At 44.9% G+C, this 20,331-nt stretch overlaps 1 protein-coding gene across 9 annotated transcripts in view; it reads left to right on the top strand.

Moving 5' to 3' along the window:
- The window catches only part of ZMIZ1 (zinc finger MIZ-type containing 1), a 626,177-nt gene that overhangs the window by 514,133 nt on the left and 91,713 nt on the right, over positions 1–20,331 (top strand). The window contains exon 1 of one of the 9 annotated variants that reach the window (XM_077259403.1): positions 2,988–3,117. The exons of 7 other annotated variants lie outside the window; for them this stretch is intronic. The gene's annotated coding sequence lies outside the window, so the exon portion shown is untranslated. Of the gene's footprint in view, positions 1–2,987; positions 3,118–3,423; positions 3,637–20,331 lie in introns of those variants that run through there. One more of the 9 variants, XM_077259404.1, reaches the window with a different exon arrangement.

Raw genomic sequence — 20,331 nt, 5'->3', positions numbered from 1 at the left:
AGCTGGTAAAACCCTTCTAAATGAATTAGAAAACTTCTTAGCTTGATATTTTGATATTTAACTATGTTTAATGTCACTCAGTGCAGTTTTTTTTCTGTTTCTCACGCCAATTTGCCCATTTTTATCACTATTATGTTGCTTGTTACTGTTTTTGCACAATTTACCTATTGGCTATCTCCAAGAGGAGGGTCTCACCTTCTTGTGTCAGTGGGATATTGCTTTTAGTGTTTGCAGCTCTAAGACTAAGTTCACATTTGCGTTTCGGGGCTTTGCGGAGGACTGCGTATGCCCTCTGCTAAGCCCCCCCTACTTCGGCCTACTTCTGCGTGTGTCCTGCCTACCTATCTTTAACATTGGGTACGCAGGACATGGGATGTATGCAGATGCGTTGTTTTGACTCACCCGCTGACTGCACAGAAACTCAATAAAAAATGGTGTGGGCTCCCACACAATTTTCATAACCATCAGAGGGAAAGCCGACAGCTAGGGGTCGATGTTTATAGCCTGGGAAGGGGGTAATATTCATGGAGCGTCCCAGGCTAGTAATATCAGCTCACAGCTGTATATTTAGTATTTACTGGCTAATAAAATGGGGGACCCCCCAAAAAAAATGACGTGGGGTCCCCCTATATTTAACCAGCAAAGGCAAATACGGACAGCACTTGCATGGTCTGAGTGCTGTGCGATTTTTTTTTTTTTCTCCCACCCATAGGTTTGCAGTTTCAAGTATCGTCCGAGATACACAGCAAATCGCAGCATGCTGCAATTTCTCAGTCTGATTTCAGCTGAGAAAAAAAATCATAGATGAGATGTAACCCATTGAATAACATTGGCCAGAGTGCAATCCAATTTTTTTTATCAGATTGCACTTGTCCGTTTTTCTCGCAAATGAGTATGAGCCCTAGAGGGGATTTGCTGGGGTGTGATTTTTAGTTTTAATATCTGTGTGATGCCAAAGACTTTGAAGAAATGTAAATGTTTATCATGCCACAGAAAAGTAGTTCCGAATTGCTTTTATAAAGTATATTTTAGGCACAGGTTGTATATTTTTCTCTTTGTACACATCCCTCTTACTTGCCAAGAATTTATGATGAAGGTTAGTATAACAGTACTGTAACTTAACCATTTGTATATAAACCATGAACTGCAGCCTTAACTGGCGTCACTAGAGGGTGCTGCTCTAAAACATCTGCGGTCCCCGCTCTGCAGCTTTTTCCATCATCTTGTTTACTAGGGCTGGTGAGTGTAGTTTGACAGTTGGGATGAAGTTCTTCATTTGTTGGTGCTGTATTGTTTGTGCTGTATTGTTTGTGCTGTGTTGCACTTGCAATCATACATAAACTTACCTTGAGAGAGTGCGTTGATTTATTTCTAAAATTCTAAATTAAATTGTAAATTCTTTCGCTGAAGCTTCATAGTTGTCTATATATGTGTTGTCTCTCCACTTAGTACAGCAGGAAGGAAGATTGCATTTACAAGCTGCTTTATTTGTAGGGTATTTAAGCATTTGTATACTTTATTGATGGTCGAAAAATCCACATGCAATAAACAGCTCATTAAAAAGGTCTGTAGTTCCGTGGCAGCAAGCCATTTGAAGATCCAGGTTTTCCAGCAGTGAGAATGATGGTAAATCTGTAATGTTTGCTCGAAGTTTTAGCATAACCACATTAGCAGGCGTCCTGATTTCCTGCATTGTACTTTCATGTATTATTATAATAGATATGTGTAGATCTAATTGTAAGAATAGGTTTTTAGACACTGCAGTGATACATTTATCTCATGCAATCTGTTAGTATAAATTACTCAAAATGTTAAAACTAATTAGCAGTTAATTATAAAGAAGCATCTAATAAAGTAAAAGGAAAAACTTTTTTAATTGGGTGTTTTTTTCCAGCAGTTGTTTCTTTTAGACCAGTGTAAGCTTGGTATAGTCTATTTAGAAAGCATTGGACTGGGAAGCCATGGACCCACCAGTAACATAGAGGCCCCCTGTTACATACAATTATTACATTGTGCTGATTCCCAAATTCATCTATAATAATAATAATAATAAACTGGATCATTTGTTACATGAATGATGAGATGCTGCCTCTGTAAATAGTCACTCCAGTGTCTTGTGCCAACTGCTGCTCATATAGAGGAGTGGGAGGCGGCTCAGTTACAGGGGCCCACCGGGGGATTTACCGGATCCCCGTAGGCCAGTCCGAGTCCCTGCCTCATTTACTGGAAATATGATGCCAAATCCTTTTATTTGGGGCAATTTGTTATTGTCCAGTCCAAGTCCATGCCTTATTTAGAGGAAATATGATGCCAAATCCTTTTATTTGGGGCAATTTGTTATTGATCATTACCCACTTTACCGATTGTCTGGATGAAACGGTTTTAGTGCCTTGCTGGACCAAAGTAGCCATGAAAGCTCACGTTGTAAGAGCAGTTCTTTTATTTTTGTTAGCCGGTAGTCAAATCTACAAGATTATTATTTGTTTTCTCTTACGGAGAGCCATCGCAGTAGATGGACGTGATGCTTTTTTGGGGTCTGTACAGTCTTGTACCAAGAGTGGGTATAGATGCACTCTTTCTGGGGTCATGGTGCGGAGTGTTGGCACAATTGCCTGCTCACTCTATCTGCATGGCTTTTTATGGACAGTCGTGCTTCTATGGGAAGATGGAAAGCCAATAGCCCCAGCCGCCATGCGCGAAGCGGTACTGTCCAATGGAGCCGCAGGCTGCGGTGTCCTGGGGTACAGCTCACAGGGAGCCATTTATCTGTTCTCACTGAATGTCTTGTGCATTACATGGCAATTGACCTGCACCCCCAGAAAAGTAGACTGTGTTTTTCTCAGCCGGTTGGCGGTGTGTGGCCTCTGTGAGTGAAGGGTTAAGGGCTCTCGCCTGGCACCTCCCCTCAGTGTAAGTTTTGTAATGTGAGCTGCTTGGTTTTTCTTTCCTCCCTTTCTCTCCCACTACCCCTCCTCCTCCTCCTCCTCTGTCTCTCTCTGCCTTCTGGCAAATGACTGAGGCTGCCTTAGTGTGAATGTGTGTGTGTGTGCATGTATGGTTGTGTGTGTGGAACAGCAAACAGACAGGGAGCGTGGAAAGGGAAGGCTTGGTGCTGAGGTGAGACAAATTCATCTTCTTCCCCTGCTTGGCTAATGGGTTTGTGAGCAGAGCTCAGACTGCAGCACTGCACTGGGGGACTACATTGTGTCTGCCTGGGCATGTGTGAAGTTAGGAGGCTTAGCCTGATTCCCTGCATTGTCTCTGGAGGCTGTTGGCTGGTACATTGTGAGCCATTAGCAGGGAGCCCATCTGTTATTGGTTTTGCCTGGAAATCTGGAGACAAGCAATTAATAATTGATGAGTGTTGTGCAGTAGCTGGACAGGCAGGAGAGAACTGAGCAGGGTGTCCTTAGAGGGGAGGGCAGGGAGAGACAGCATGATGGGAGCTCCTCACTGCCTGCCTCACAAATGAAACACTTGAGTCTGCCTGGCTTTTGTTCTGCAGCGGGAGGCTGTCTTGCCTGGAAGTGCTCTGAGACATATGTGGTCCCCCCTCTGCAACAGAAGACACAGAGAGTGGGGCCCAGGAGGGGTGGGGGGAAGTGAGCCGCAGGACTGGTGTGCATAAACTTGTGGGTAAGTAGCTCTCTTTTTGGGGAGGAGGGGAGTGAGGTGCTGAGCAGTCTCATTCTGCAGTGTATAGACTGCATGCCTTTGGCATAGTGCATTGTGGGTGGAGAGTTGCAGTGCATGGTGACATGATGCTATGTGTAGGGTTAGGGAAGGCGGGCCCAGCTCCTCTACCCACCAGTACAGGGACCCCTGCTGACAGACATCTGAGTCCTGTCCTAGAGCTTTGTAGGGCGCTCCGTGCCATAGACGTGGTGGCCGATAATATTGTATTCCGCACATCACTGCACATTGGTTCTGAAAATATCAGGCTTCTGTCACAGAACCATGAATTTAAGGGAAAGTCATCTGATTGTTGTCCTCTTGTCTGGACGTCTTCACAATCTGTAGTGATTTCCAGCATCTTTCCTCGGCCATACACATATTGTGATATTTTGGGTGATGGCCACTGTGGCGCTGACAGTCCCTCATAAAGCTTCCTTACAGTGCGTTAGGGGTGGGAAATAAGAAGAGAAATGGATTGCCATACGTCGCCTAGTATCTACTCACTGGGGCATGGTATCCGGATGCTGCAGTAGTACACAGTGACAAGTCGTGTATCACTGAGAGCTCGGACCACGTCAGTCTGTCGGTTTTTAGCAGTATACTTGACATTCGTGGGCTTCTTTAAGATGTTGAAAAGTCCCAAAATATGAATCCTCATTAATTATTATGGAAGACATTTCTCTTTGACTTCTCAGAACTTTGATGTTGCAGGTCTTCATTATTTCCTGTGGAAGTAGCATATGATGTGTGAATTGTCAGTGGTGCTGATGTCCAATTTTGAAATCTACCTGTTGACTCGCTGAGGTCTTCACACTGCAGATTTGTAGACTGTGGGTCCTCAGGGGCAGGGTCCTCTCTCCTCCTGTACCAGTAGGTGACTGGTTTTGTTCAAGATTAGTGTACTTGTCTTTTGTTGTGTATACCCCTGCTCACATGTAAAGTGCCATGGAATAAATGGGCTATAATAATAATAACTTCTAAGCTGTAGGTGCTGTTAGACATTGCCCTTCTACAAGGCTGGGAAGTCTGGTGCCACTAACATACAGAAACTTTCTACTGTGACCAGTAATGATCATCACTTGTTAATAAATGGCCTACGCCAACTATGCATTCATAATGCGGCTTATTGCAGATTCTCCCATTTATTGAATTACGAATACACAGCACAGTGGAGTTCATTGTAGTCTGCAGCACAATCTGCAAATAAAGACATGATACTCTTTTCCTATTTTAAACCTTTTTTTTTTACACTCCCCTCTGCCTCTTTGGCTTTCTATGCCGGCCACCTTTCCCGTGTGACACCTACAGCAATCAGGCTGTAGCAACCACATGGGATGGAGGAATGGGACTGCAAAGATGAGTGTTGTCGTCTTTCAGTTTTTTAAACTCTTAATTACTTTGTTAGTCTGCATGGAAATCTGCAAGATCAACACAATGTTATGTGGATCTGCCACTCCTGACTTACTTGTGGACACATGGATTTGCTATGAAAGGTGTCCCCAGCAAATTCACAGTCTGTGAATTTACTATTCAGGTATGGCCACATGTTGCGGGTTTTTTCTAAACCAAAAAACAGAATTATGGCAGTAAAAACACTACGTACAACACACATTTTTTCTAATGCATTTTTATGTTAATTTTTTTGCTGAGTTTTTGCTGGCATTTTTCACCCGTTATTTGAACACTGAAATAATAGGCATGCTGCGTCTTGGCAAAAATCCAACAGGGCTCAAAATACAAGCATCAAAAAAAATCCAGCGTGTGCATGAGATTTCAGGAATGTCATTGATTTTGCTGGTACTGTAAAACAATGCCTATTCTACACACCCATTACACTGGCAAAAGCACCAAGTGTGAACATAACATACGCTTAAAACTAGCATGCTGTCATTGTTCAGTGCATTGTGTTCTCAAAGGTAACAAAATTGCATTGCACAGATTGTGTATTTAATGTTTAGGTGAACTGAGTGAATGTGTACAGTGTGATAGCAGCCTTATGGATGAGGCATACACTACACTACTACTCCTGCACAACTACAAAAAGTCAAACTAGCCATAGATACAGTGGGTTTTCTTGCAGTATCTCACCAATTTCAGCTGTATCAGACAAAAACTTAAAGGGAACCTGTCACCACGTTTTTGGAAGATGGGATAAAAATAGCGTTAAATAGGGGCAGAGGTGGGCATTACATTAGTGTGTTTGTTATGCGTTTATTACCCACCTAAGTTGCCGAAATACCTTTGCAAAGACTCCGTTTTCGCCTGTCAATCAGGCTGGTCTGGTCAAAAGGGCGTCTTGTCTTCCCCCAGATTTTGCGTAGTTTTCCGTTGGTGGCGTAGTGGTGTGCGCATGCCCAAAGTCCTGAATCCTCTGCCAGGGGATTTAAAAGAGCGCGCTGTTCGTTTTCATTGGTGATCGGTGGGCGCGGCCATCTTCCTTTGGCCGCGCGTGCGCAGAAGCGGCGCTCTGCTGGCCGCGGCTTCAGGAAAATGGCCGCGGGTTGCCGCGCGTGCGCAGATGGATATCGCGGCGGCCATTTTCCTGAAGCCGCGGCCAGCAGAGCGCCGCTTCTGCGCACGCGCGGCCAAAGGAAGATGGCCGCGCCCACCGATCACCAATGAAAACGAACAGCGCGCTCTTTTAAATCCCCTGGCAGAGGATTCGGGACCTTGGGCATGCGCACACCACTACGCCACCAACGGAAAACTACGCAAAATCTGGGGGAAGACAACGCCCTTTTGACCAGACCAGCCTGATTGACAGGCGAAAACGGAGACTTTGCAAAGGTATTTCGGCAACTTAGGTGGGTAATAAACGCATAACAAACACACTAATGTAATGCCCACCTCTGCCCCTATTTAACGCTATTTTTATCCCATCTTCCAAAAACGTGGTGACAGGTTCCCTTTAAAGCCTCATTCAGACAGACTGGCCATGGGTCTCTTGATCTGAACTTGACAGCCTCATAAATGTCTATGAGGCTGTCAAGTTTTTTGGCAGTAGACCTGCAGCTAATCCCCTATTTGGACCATGTTTCATGGATGTCTGAATGAGGCCTAAATACTATAAGGACTGACGAGCAATCCCTAGGGTATGTCCTTTCAAGGAACGCAAGGATCTGACAGTTTAGATTTTTACCAGTCTCATGCTGGGTTCACATCACATTTTACCACACCTCAGGGCTTCAGGCTGCCGTCACACTAGCAGTATTTGGTCAGTATTTTACATCAGTATTTGTAAGCCAAAACCAGGAGTGGGTGATAAATGCAGAAGTGGTGCATATGTTTCTATTATACTTTTCCTCTAATTGTTCCACTCCTGGTTTTGGCTTACAAATACTGATGTAAAATACTGACCAAATACTGCTAGTGTGACGGCAGCCTCATTCTGAAGCTCTGAAAACAGGATTCAGTGTATCCACCAACACAGTAATTGACTTTAATTAAGGCGAAAGCTGTCACTTTGTGCTCTGTCTGACCTCAGCTTCGCCAAGTTTCTTTGGTATAACAACGTGTGACCACTAGTGATGTATTTTTTAGTGCTCGGAGATTTAGTTTTCTTTGCCGCATCTGAATGATTTGCATCTGTTAGCCAGCATAAGTACATGTGGGGATTCCCTAGCAACCAGGCAACCTCCACATGTACTTATGCTGGCTAACACTGACAACAGCGGTACAGTTTATGTAAACAAGAAAAGTAGACTTTTTTGTAACCTCTTTTGAACCCTTTAGGCCATGTTCACACGCTGCGGGTTCCTCTGCGGGTTAATCCCGCAGCGGAATTGAAAATCTGCAGGGCAAAACCGCTGTGGTTATCCCTGCAGATTTATCGCGGTTTGTTCCGCGGTTTCCGCTGCGGGATTACTGCTGTACTATTGATGCTGCATATGCAGCAATATGCAGCATCAATAGTAATGTAAAAAATAATAAAAATTGGCTATACTCACCCTCTGACGTCGCGATCTCCCCGGCGCTGCAAGCGGCTGTGCCGACAAGGACCTTCGTGACGTCACGGTCATGTGACCGCGGCGTCATCACGGTCATGTGACCGCGACGTCACCACAGGTCCTGTTCGGCACAGCAACTGAGACCGGACGGCCGCGGGCAGCGCTGAGAGGTGAGTATAGCTTCATTTTTTATTTTAATTCTTTTTTTTACACTATTTTATGGTTCCCAGGGCCTGGAGGAGAGTCTCCTCTCCTCCACCCCGGGTACCACCCGCACATTATCCGCTTACTTCCCGCAACGTGGGCACAGCCCCATGCGGGAAGTAAGCGGTTCAATGCATTTCTATGGGTGCAGAATCGCAGCGATTCTGCACAAAGAAGTGACATGCTGCGGGTTGTAAACCGCTGCGTTTCTGCGCGGTTTTTCCCGCAGCATGTGCACTGCGGTTTGCGGTTTCCATAGGGTTTACATGTTAATGTAAACGCTATGGAAACTGCTGCGGACCCGCAGCATCAAAATCGCGGCGGTTCCGCGGTAAAAACCGCAGCGTGTGAACATGGCCTTAGGGTATGTGCACACGCTGCGGATTTTGCTGTGGATCCGCAGCGTTTCTGCAGTTGTGGATCCGCAGCAGTTTCCCATGCATTTACAGTACCATGTAAAGCTATGGGAAATGAAATCCGCAGTGCACATGCTGCGGAAAAAAACGCGCGGAAACGCAGCAGTTTATTTTCCGCAGCATGTCAATTCTTTGTGCGGAATCCGCAGCAGTTTTTCACCTGCTCCAATAGGAAACTGCAGGTGAAAACCCGCAGCGGAAACCGCAATAAAAACCGCAATAAATCCGCAGTAAAAACCGCAGCGGTTTTGGATTGCGGATTTATCAAATCCGCTGCGGAAAATTCCGCAATGGAATCCGCAGCGTGTGCACATGGCCTTAAAACATTCTAAGTCCCTCACTCTTTTATTTTTCCCTGGACTAAGGCCACATGGAAACACATGGTTGACGGCAATCTGTCAGCAGAATTCCTGCCCCCAAACTATTTTTATGCACATGTAGCTCTTTCAAAGACAAGTCCAGCAATACCTTTACATGGCCAGTTTGTTCCTCTTCACTAAGAAATTAGGGTTTGAATTCATGTGACAATGAGGCTTGAGAGCTATGGTAGATCTGAAGCCTCTGTCACTCCAGCTCTATTCATCCTCCTGCTTAGCTGACAGCCTCTCTGCTGTGTAACTTTAGGCAAAAGGAGACAACGCTAGTTTGGGAATAGAGATGGAGTGAAAAAGGCTTCAGATCTACCATAGATCTACAGCCTCATTTGCATATAAATTCAAACGCTGATGGAGGAGTGGACTGGCCATGTAAAGGTATTTAAAAGAACTACATACACATAAATAGTTTGAGGTGAGAAATTATGATGACAGATTCCCTTGAAATGTATGACAGGTACAGTACAGACCAAAAGTTTGGACACACCTTCTCATTTAAAGATTTTTCTGTATTTTCATGACGATGAAAATTGTACCACACTTAGAATACTGTGCACAGTTCTGGTCTCCGGTGTATAAGAAAGACATAGCTGAACTAGAGCGGGTGCAGAGAAGAGCGACCAAGGTTATTAGAGGACTGGGGGGTCTGCAGTACCAAGATAGGTTATTACACTTGGGGCTATTTAGTTTGGAAAAACGAAGACTAAGGGGTGATCTTATTTTAATGTATAAATATATGAGGGGACAGTACAAAGACCTTTCTGATGATCTTTTTAATCATAGACCTGAGACAGGGACAAGGGGGCATCCTCTACGTCTGGAGGAAAGAAGGTTTAAGCTTAATAACAGAGGCGGATTCTTTACTGTAAGAGCGGTGAGACTATGGAACTCTCTGCCGTATGATATTGTAATGAGTGATTAATTACTTAAATTTAAGAGGGGACTGGATACCTTTCTGGAAAAGTATAATGTTACAGGGTATATATACTAGATTCCTTGATAGGGCATTGATCCTGGGAACTAGTCTGATTGCCGTATGTGGAGTCGGGAAGGAATTTTTTTCCCCAATGTGGAGCTTACTATTTACCACATGGTTTTTTTTGCCTTCCCCTGGATCAACATGTTAGGGCATGTTAGGTTAGGCTATGGGTTGAACTAGATGGACTTAAAGTCTTCCTTCAACCTTAATAACTATGTTACTATGTTACATTCACACTGAAGGCATCAAAACTATGAATTAACACATGTGGAATTATATACTTAACAAAAAAGTGTGAAACAACTGAAATTATCTACTATATAATTGTCTAAGGGTCACTTCCGTCTTTCTGTCTGTCCTTCTGTCTGTTTGTCACGGATATTCATTGGTCGCGGCCTCTGTCTGTCATGGAAATCCAAGTCGCTGATTGGTCATGGCAAAACACCCACGACCATTGCCACAACCAATCAGCGACAGCCATAGCCTGGCAGCGAAATGGCCGCTGCTTTACTGCCCTGCAGTCAGCGCTGAGTGCTCACACAGGGTTAATGCCAGCGTTAACGGACTGCGGTGTAACGCACTCCGTTACCACAGCTATTAACGATGTGACCAACTTTTTACTATTGATGCTGCGTATGCAGCATCAATGGTAAAAAGATCTAATGTTACAAATAATAATAATAAAAAAAAAGTTATTCTCACCTTCCGACGTCGCGCACTGTCCTCGGCAGTGCAAGCGGCAGGTTCCGGTGCCAAGAATGCTATGCGAGAAGGACCTGCCATGACGTCACGGTCATGTGACCGCAACGTCATCACAGGTCCTGCGCTCCTACCAACCCTGGGACCGGAAGCTGCCGCGTGCACCGCACACAGGCGCCAGGACTTCAAGGGGCCTTCGGAAGGTGAGTATATGTTTATTTTTTATTTTAAGTCTTTTTTAACCACGCATATAGTGCCCACATTGCTATATACTACGTGGGCTGTGTTACATACTGCGTGGGCTCTGTTATATACTACATCTCTGTGCTATTTACTATGTAGCTGGGCAATATACAACGTGAATGTGCAATATACAACGTGACTGTCCAATATACTACGTGGCTGTGCAATATACTACGTGCTCTGTGTTATATACTACGTAGCTGTGCAATATACTATGTGGCTGTGTCGGTTCTGTTATATACTACGTCGACTGTGCAATATACTAAGTGGCTCTGTTATATACTACCTGGCTGTGCAATATACTTCGTAGCTATGCAATATACTACGTGCCTCTACAATATACTACGTGGCTATGTTATATACTACGTGGCTCTGCTATATACTACGTCACTGACCAATACACTACATAGCTGTGCAGTACACTACATGACTGTGTTATATACTACATGACTGTGTTATATACTACATGGCTGTGCAATATACTACGTGCCTGTGCAATATACTACGTGGCTATGTTATATACTACGTGGCTCTGCTATATACTACGTGGCTGACCAATATACTACATACCTGTGCAATACACTACATGGCTATGTTATTTACTACGTGGCTCTGTTACATACTACGTAGCTCTGTTATATACTACGTAGCTATGTTATATACTAAGTCGGTTGTGTTATATACTACGTCACTGTGCAATATAGTCCGTAGCCTGTGCTATATACTACCTACATATTCTAGAATACCCGATACGTTAGAATCAGGCCACCATCTAGTGTCTTATATTCTAGGTTCTTCAAAGTAGCCACCTTTTGCTTTGATGACTGCTTTGCACACTCTTGGCATTCTCTTGATGAGCTTCAAGAGGTAGTCACCGGGAATGGTTTTCAATTCACAGGTGTGCCCTGTCAGGTTTAATAAGTGGGATTTCTTGCCTTATAAATGGGGTTGGGACCATCAGTTGTGTTGTGCAGAAGTCTGGTGGATACACAGCTGATAGTCCTACTGAATAGACTGTTAGAATTTGTATTATGGCAAGAAAAAAGCAGCTAAGTAAAGAAAAATGAGTGGCCATCATTATTTTAAAAAATGAAGGTCAGTCAGTCCAAAAAATTGGGCAAACTTTGAAAGTGTCCCCAAGTGCAGTGGCAAAAACCATCAAGCGCTACAAAGAAACTGGCTCACATGAGGACTGCCCCAGGAAAGGAAGACCAAGAGTCACCTCTGCTTCTGAGGATAAGTTTATCCGAGTCACCAGCCTCAGAAATTGCAAGTTAACAGAAGCTCAGATTAGAGACCAGGTCAATGCCACACGGAGTTCTAACAGCAGACACATCTCTACAACAACTGTTAAGAGGAGACTTTGTGCAGCAGGCCTTCATGGTAAAATAGCTGCTAGGAAACCACTGCTAAGGACAGGCAACAAGCAGAAGAGACTTGTTTGGGCTAAAGAACACAAGGAATGGACATTAGACCAGTGGAAATCTGTGCTTTGGTCTGATGAGTCCAAATTTGAGATCTTTGGTTCCAACCACCGTGTCTTTGTGCGACGCAGAAAAGGTGAACGGATAGACTCTACATGCCTGGTTCCCACCGTGAAGCATGGAGGAGGAAGTGTGATGGTATGGGGGTGCTTTGCTGGTGACACTGTTGGGGATTTATTCAAAATTGAAGGCATACTGAACCAGCATGGCTACCACAGCATCTTGCAGCGGCATGCTATTCCATCCGGTTTGCGTTTAGTTGGACCATCATTTATTTTTCAACAGGACAATGACCCCAAACACACCTCCAGGCTGTGTAAGGGCTATTTGACCAAGAAGGAGAGTGATGGGGTGCTACGCCAGATGACCTGGCCTCCACAGTCACCAGACCTGAACCCAATCGAGATGGTTTGGGGTGAGCTGGACCGCAGAGTGAAGGCAAAAGGGCCAACAAGTGCTAAGCATCTCTGAGAACTCCTTCAAGATTGTTGGAAGACCATTTCCGGTGACTACCTCTTGAAGCTCATCAAGAGAATGCCAAGAGTGTGGAAAGCCGTCATCAAAGCAAAAGGTGGCTACTTTGAAGAACCCAGAATATAAGACATAATTTCAGTTGTTTCACACTTTTTTGTTAAAGGTACCTTCACACGAAACGACATTATAACGATATCGCTAGCAATCCGTGACGTTGCAGCGTCCTCGCTAGCGATATCGTTTCGTTTGACACGCAGCAGCGATCAGGATCCTGCTGTGATGTCGCTGGTCGCTGAATAAAGTCCAGAACTTTATTTGGTCGTCCGATCGCTGTGTATCGTTGTGTTTGAAAGCAAAAGCAACGATACCAGCGATATTTTACACTGGTAACCAGGGTAAACATCGGGTTACTAAGCGCAGGGCCGCGCTTAGTTACCCGATGTTTACCCTGGTTACTAGCGTAAAATGTAAAAAAAACAAACAGCACATACTCACATTGCGTCCCCTGCAGTCTGCTTCCTCCTCTGACTCAGCGCCGCAAAGTGAAAGTGAAAGCAGCACAGCGGTGACGTCACCGCTCTGCTCTCACTGTACGGCGCTCAGTCAGTCAGGAAGTGGACGCAGGGGGACGTGAATGTAAGTATGTGCTGTTTGTTTTTTTTAGATTTTACGCTGGTAACCAGGGTAAACATCGGGTTACTAAGCGCGGCCCTGCGCTTAGTTACCCGATGTTTACCCTGGTTACCAGGGGACCTCGGCATAGTTGATCGCTGGAGAGCGGTCTGTGTGACAGCTCTCCAGCGACCAAACAGCGACGCTGCAGCGATCGACATCGTTGTCGCTATCGCTGCAGCGTCGCTTCGTGTGAAGGTACCTTAAGTATATAATTCCACATGTGTTAATTCATATATTGTTAAGTATTAAACACACATTGTGGTATATTTCCCCTTTACTGGTAACTGAATACACAGATATTTTTTTATTGATGCCATTCGCCTAAAATTGAGATAGGTCTGATTCCGAACCTGAATGAATCCGCAAACTAGCACTTAGAATGAAACCGCCTTTTGTGGGTCTGCGGTTTTAGGTAAGTGTCATTATTGCTCTGACATTTAGTGAGGATCCTAGCCAGTCCTCGCAGCGGACAGATTTCTAGATGTGTAGTATCCCACGACCTGTTGCTGGTTAGTGGCCAGTATACATTGATGGTAAACTACTGGTGAAACCACAAGTCCTCCTCTCTGCCAGACTTGGCCTCATTTTGGCAGCTGCACATAGAGCAGAGGTTCTTTTTTTTTTCACACTGATGATACATAGACACTTTGGCTCCAACTCCACTTCAGCTTTGAGTTAGAATCCAGACGTTTTGGAACTCACTGAAAAGAATTCCAGTGTTTTGTTGCTGGCTGCAATGTTTTTATCTGTCACCTCCTTGGCATTATTAAATAATTAACACTTTAATTGCTTGTGTGCACTATAGCAGAACAGTTTGTGCATGTACTTATGGCAATGTATAAAGCATTTATAGATGGTTTTTCTTTTCTCTGTCTTAGATATACATTGAAAAAAAGTCAGAGTGAAAAATAGTTGGGATTTTCTCTACCCTGCCCCCCACCAGTTATCTGTGCTTACTCTTGTCAGATAGTTCCTGCTGCTCTGTGTTATCCCACTGTGATGAGATTATTGTCTCATAGAAATTGGGCTCTTTAAAGTGACCATTGCTGAATAGAGCCTGTCTGCAGTTCTTTTTACAGGGTTACAAATTGGCATATCAATAGGACCAGGTGGCTTAACCCCTACCTCCCTAAGTCTTCATCCTTGCCTCAAGCTTTCTCTTATTTTTCTATCCACAAAAAGGGTGTTATAGAGTGTTGATTATATTCCTTGTTAAGGCCATGTGCACACTTTCAGTATTTTTCGCGGTTTTTTTTGAGTTTTTTCGCTATAAAAACGCAAAAAAAACGCAAAAAAAACGCTTACATATGCCTCCCATTATTTTCAGTGTATTCCGCATATTTTGTGCACATGCTGCATTTTTTTCCGCGAAAAAATCGCATTGCGGAAAAAAAAGCAACATGTTCATTAAATTTGCGGAATTGCGGGGATTCCGCACACCTAGGAGTGCATTGATCTGCTTACTTTCCGCACGGGGCTGTGCCCACCATGCGTGAAGTAAGCAGATTATGTGCGGTTGGTACCCAGGGTGGAGGAGAGGAGACTCTCCTCCACGGACTGGGCACCATATAATTGGTCAAAAAAAAAGAATTAAAATAAAAAATAGTCATATACTTACCTTCGATGGCCCCCGGAGTGTTCCCGCCTCTCACCACTGCATGCTGCCGCTTCGGTTCCTATAGATGGTGTGGTGAAGGACCTGCGATGACTTCGCTGTCTTGTGATTGGTCGTGAGACCGGTTATGTGACCGCTCACGTGACCGCGACGTCATCGAAGGTCCTGAACCACACCATCTATAGGAACGGACGCCGCTGAGGATATCGGCTGTCTGCAGAGGGTGAGTATAACCATTTTTTTCTTTTTTTTATTATTTTTAAACATTCTATCTTTTACTATAGATGCTGCATAAGCATCATCTATAGTAAAAAGTTGGTCACACTTGTCAAACACTATGTTTGACAAGTGTGACCAACCTGTCAGTCAGTTTTCCAAGCGATGCTACAGATCGCTTGGAAAACTTTAGCATTCTGCAAGCTAATTACGCTTGCAAAATGCTAAAAAAAAATGCGGATTACTTGCAGAAAATTTCCGGTTTTCTTCAGGAAATTTCTGCAAGAAATCCTGACGTGTGCACATACCCTTACTGTGTAGTGGGTTTGAAGGGATGTAATCCCTAGTGGTAATGTATTGCCCAGCACTATAAGGCCCATTTCAGACATCATTTTTTTGCCGTCAGTCACAATCCGTTGGCTCGACGGATCAACGGATTCGTCGCAGATTGTGAAAAACTGATGCCACTGATCCTTTTTTTTTTTTACGCATCCGACTAGGGGATCTGGCTAATTGGATTCTAAAAAAAAAAATCGGAGCATGCTCAGTTAAAAAAGAATGGAATCCGTCGCTGGATTCCGTCATTTGACGGATCCGGCACCCATAGGCTTCCATTCGAGCAAACGACGGACGGCACCGGATTCGTCGCTGTCCGTTTTTTCAAAGTACACAAAAAACGTTACTTTGTCCATTGTCTCCAGCCGCCAGACAATTTTCAATAGATCCGAAAGAACGACGGATGAAATGTGAGGCCATCCGTCGCTAATACAAGTCTATGAGAAAAAACGGATTGGGCGGTATCAGTCGCCGGATCCCTTTTTTTCAAAATTCGACAGATTGTGACTGATAGCAAAAAAATGATGTTTGAAAGGGGCCTAACTGTTACTAGCTCAATTGCAAAATGTTTAAAAAAGAAAAGAAAGAAAGAAAAGTAACCAAACAATGATTTTGAAGCCTATATAGCAACAACATTCAATTAATGGACAAAGGCTTATTTACATTGAACAACTTTATCCCAGGTAGGGTTTAGTATTGGGTATTTCAATACCACAACTGTTTTCAGGTGCTATGAAGTAAAGTACTTCTAACCTATGCCAGGTTAACACCTACAGTTATGGCCGAAAGGGTTAGCATCCTTGAAATTGTTCCAGAAAATTTATTTTTTATTTTATTTATATTTAAAAGTATTTCTCTCAGAAAATTATTGCAATTACACATTATGTTGTACACATTTATTTCCTTTGTGTATTTTGGAGCAGTGACACAAACAGAAAAAAAAGCAAATTGGACATTATTTCACACAAAACCCCAAAAATGGTCCACAAAAAATTGTTGGCACCCTCAACTTAACCCCTTTCTGACATCTGGAGTAATAATACGTCACTGGTCTCTGGGCCTTATTGACTAGACATGGATTATTATGTCATCGCGATCACCCGCGCACACGGGCTGTGCGCGTGCGATCGTCGCCAGGTGTCAGCTGATTCTGAGAACTGGCACCACTCCCAGCACTGTAACCCCCTAAATGCTGAAGTCAAACACGATCGCAGCATTCCAGGAGCTGGCAGAGGGAAACCCCGCAGCGTGACGCAGGGTCCCGATCATTGCCATGGCCATGGTGACCCTATGTCGTCATGACGACATCTAGGTCACCGGAGCTAGGAAAGTTGCTTGATCATGTGCAGTGCATGATCAACAACTTTCCCTGTCAGTGCAGAACTGACAGTCTCCATACTATACAAGCGGTCAGTCTGCAAAAAATGATAGTTCCACAGTGGGACAAAGTAAAAAAATTAAAAAAAAGTAAAAACATTTTTTTAAAATAATTGTAAAAATAATCAAAAATGAAAAAGCAAAAGATTTTGTATCTATAAATAAATACTTGTATAAAAAAAAATAAACAAAATTACACATATTTGGTATCGCCGCGTCCGCAATGGCCCGTCCTATAAAACTGTCCCACTAGTTAACCCCTTTTGTAAACACCATAAAAACAAGGCAAAAAACAATGCTTTATCATCATACCACCGATCAAAAAGTGGAATAAAACACGATCAAAAAGCCGGATATAAATAAACATGGTACCGCTGAAAATGTCATCTTGTCTCGCAAAAAAAGCCTCCATACAGCTCCATCAGCAGAAAAATAACAAAGTTATAGTTCTCAGAATAAAGTGATGCAAAAATAGTTATTTTTTCTATAAAATAGTTTTTATAGTGTAAAAGCGCCAAAACATAAAAAAGATATAAATGAGGTATCGTAATCGTACTGACCCGGAGAGTAAGACTGCCTTACCAATTTTACCACATGTGGAATGACATTCCTGAATTGCTGGGTTTTGTTTATTATGCCTCCCAAAAATCGAAATAGAAAGCGATCAAAACATGTCATGTGTCTGTAAATGGTACCAATAAAAACGTCAACTTATTCTGCAAAAAACAAGCCCTCACGTGGCTCTGTGGGCCAAAATCTGGAAAAATTTTAGCTCTCAAAATGTGGTGATGCAAAAACCTATTCTTTTGCAATAAAAAGCATCTTTTAGTGTGTGTCAGCAGCCAAACATAAAACCCAATATAAATGTGGTATCGCTGCAATCGCACCAACCCAAAGAATAAAGTCGCCTAATCAATTATACCGAATGAGGAATGGTGTGAAAAAATATGAAACCAATTCTTCACATGCTGTTGAATTTTTCATTCTGCCTCCCAAAGCTCGCAGTACGGCTCAACACTTTCCTACACTCTGTGCTGAGTGCTTGCATCGTGGTTTCCGTGTAAGTCTCTGAAAAATGTGATTCAGACAGAAGATGGAGGCACTAAAGACGCCATCTAAAGCTACGTTCACATTTGCGGTCCTCGCCGCAGCGTCGGGCGCCGCAGCGGCGCCGCATGCATCATGCGCCCCTATATTTAACATGGGGGCGCATGTACATGCGGTGCACTTGCGTTTGGCGCCGCATGCGTCCCTGCGGCGCCCGCGTCGGGGCGCAGAGGACGCAGCAAGTTGCATTTTTGCTGCGTCCGAAATCAATGAAAAAAAGGACGCATGCGGCGCAAAACGCAGCGTTGTGCATGCGTTTTGCCGCGTTTTTGTTTGCGTTGTGCGCTGCGGCGCCGACGCTGCGGCGCACAACGCAAATGTGAACGTAGCCTAACCTGTGATCTGGCGGTGTCCGTCTTTTTAGGATTGCATAAAAGTGCCATCGGCCACAGTTTTGTGCACGCCTGAAAAAAAGATCACCGCTGAACGGAGGCCAGAGTAACTCTGCTGCATCATTATAGTGAATGGATCAATCGGGGGTTTCACATGAATCACTTCACTCAGAGATTTAGATGGAAACCCCAAAATAAGTGGTCAGCGTTGAACGCCGGATAATTGTGATCCCAAACATTCTGTAAAATGTTCCCAATAAAAGCTTCAAGTCAATCCCCAAAAAGCAAGTCCCCACTCAGGTCTGTCACTTGTCAATAGAAATATAGGGGGCTTCCAATTTACTGGTGTTAGGAGTCGAGTTCCCGCCGCTGCACAGGGGGAATCTCAAACCATGTCTGCTGCAGTCTCTCATTCTGCATCAGCCGCAGTGGAGCCTGCTCAGCGGAGACGTCGGTCCCAGCATCTTGCTCAGTCTCACTCTGTGCAAAGGGTTACTGCTGCCTTTCCAGGCTCTGCCATTGAAGCCAGTGCTGGGCAGCGGCGAGCAGACGCTTTTGGGACTAAGTCCTGCTTTTCCCCTTCTGAGCATGCCCGTTGGAGATAGAGGGTCACATGCTCAGATACTGCAGCAGATCCAATTGGTCCTCCAGGAAGGTCCTGAAGGTGCTCAACTTCTGTGGCAGCCTCACATTGGCCCTTCTGGGAAGGTCCTGTACATGCTGCAGCTATAAAAGGTTCACATGGCCGCACGGCCATGCGCTAGTGTACATTTTTATATGTGTGTGTGTGTTGTGAGTGAAAGTCGCTCTTAAATCATCCCCTCCCTTGTGTTTGAATGCTCGCGTAAGGAGGATGATTGTAATCTAGCGCCCGACTTGTAACCAACACTGGTACACAAACAGCGTCTATTGCTGTGAATGCCAGTGCGGCGCCGTGCACTATCACCGCGCTTTCCAAACCCAAGTCTGGGTGGTAAGTGGCATCCGCCGTGCGGCATCGCATGCACTCTCGTGCTATTTAATTATTAGTTTTGTTACGTGCGGTACTGCGGCCCTGTGACTCAACAGGGTTTGCTTCCTTCACACAGGGTGAAGCTAACCCGTGTGTATCCTCATTGTACCGCCAAATAGTCCGTCATTGCTTAGCAGCAGGTTTCATCTCTGCACGGTGGACCCCGGGCTGCGAACGCACCTTATTCCTTTTCACTAATTATTTGGTGCGTTCCGCTAGCCCTAACATTATACTAGCGCCAGGGTCTGGCTAAGTAATGACGGACGAACAGCGATTGCAGGGGTGCATCCAGCTGCTGGAGGGCAGGTTGTCGGCTCTCGAGCGTGCAACCTCAGCGGTGGATGTTACCGCAATAGCTGTTCAGGCTGCTAGCGTGGCTGCGGCAGCTTTACCCACTGCCATCTCTGTTCCGATCTTATCTCACCTCCCGCTGCCAGAGAAATACTCTGGTGACAGTAAATCCTGTAGGGGTTTTGTGAGCCAGTGCGGTATACACCTCGAGCTCCTGGCTGCACGTTTTCCCACAGAGCGGGCAAAGGTGGGATTCATAATTTTTCTGCTGTCGGACAGGGCATTGGAGTGGTCTACACCGCTGTGGGAGCGCGACGATCATGTGGTGCAGAGTGCTCCTCGGTTTTTGAGCACTCTGAAACAGGTCTTTTTAGGACCCCAAGTCACCCATGATACGGCCCTCCAACTGCTGGCATTGACTCAGGGTTCGTCCATGGTCAGCCATTTTGCCGTCCACTTCCGGACATTTGCATCTGAACTGGAATGGTCGGATAAGGCCCTTATCCCGGTATTTTGGAGAGGGCTGGCTGACCATGTGAAGGACGCTTTGGCCACTAGGGAGATTCCCGCCACACTGGAGGAGCTCATAGCTATATCATCCCTCATCGACCTTCGTTTTCACAAGCGAAGGTTGGAGCGAGCCCAGTGTAGGCAGAGGTTTCGGCTGGCTCCCACCTTTGCCAAACCTCAGGAATCTCCAGTCCAGGCGTCCGAGTCACATGAGGCCATAGAGGCGTTGTGTGCGGGATCTAAGTCCTGGTCCGCTCGTGCACCTATGGTCTGTCATGTTTGCCGGCAGTCAGGTCATCTTGCCTCCAAGTGTTCTCAGCGGTCGGGGGAACGTCGGCGTCTAGTGGTAGTTGGAGGAGGTACAC

This window comes from Ranitomeya variabilis, chromosome 4, assembly GCF_051348905.1.
Source record: "Ranitomeya variabilis isolate aRanVar5 chromosome 4, aRanVar5.hap1, whole genome shotgun sequence".
In the NCBI taxonomy this organism is placed as follows: Eukaryota; Metazoa; Chordata; class Amphibia; order Anura; family Dendrobatidae; genus Ranitomeya; species Ranitomeya variabilis.
The sequence above is the reverse complement of the archived record's forward strand: the minus strand, read 5'-3'. Positions and strand labels throughout refer to the sequence as shown.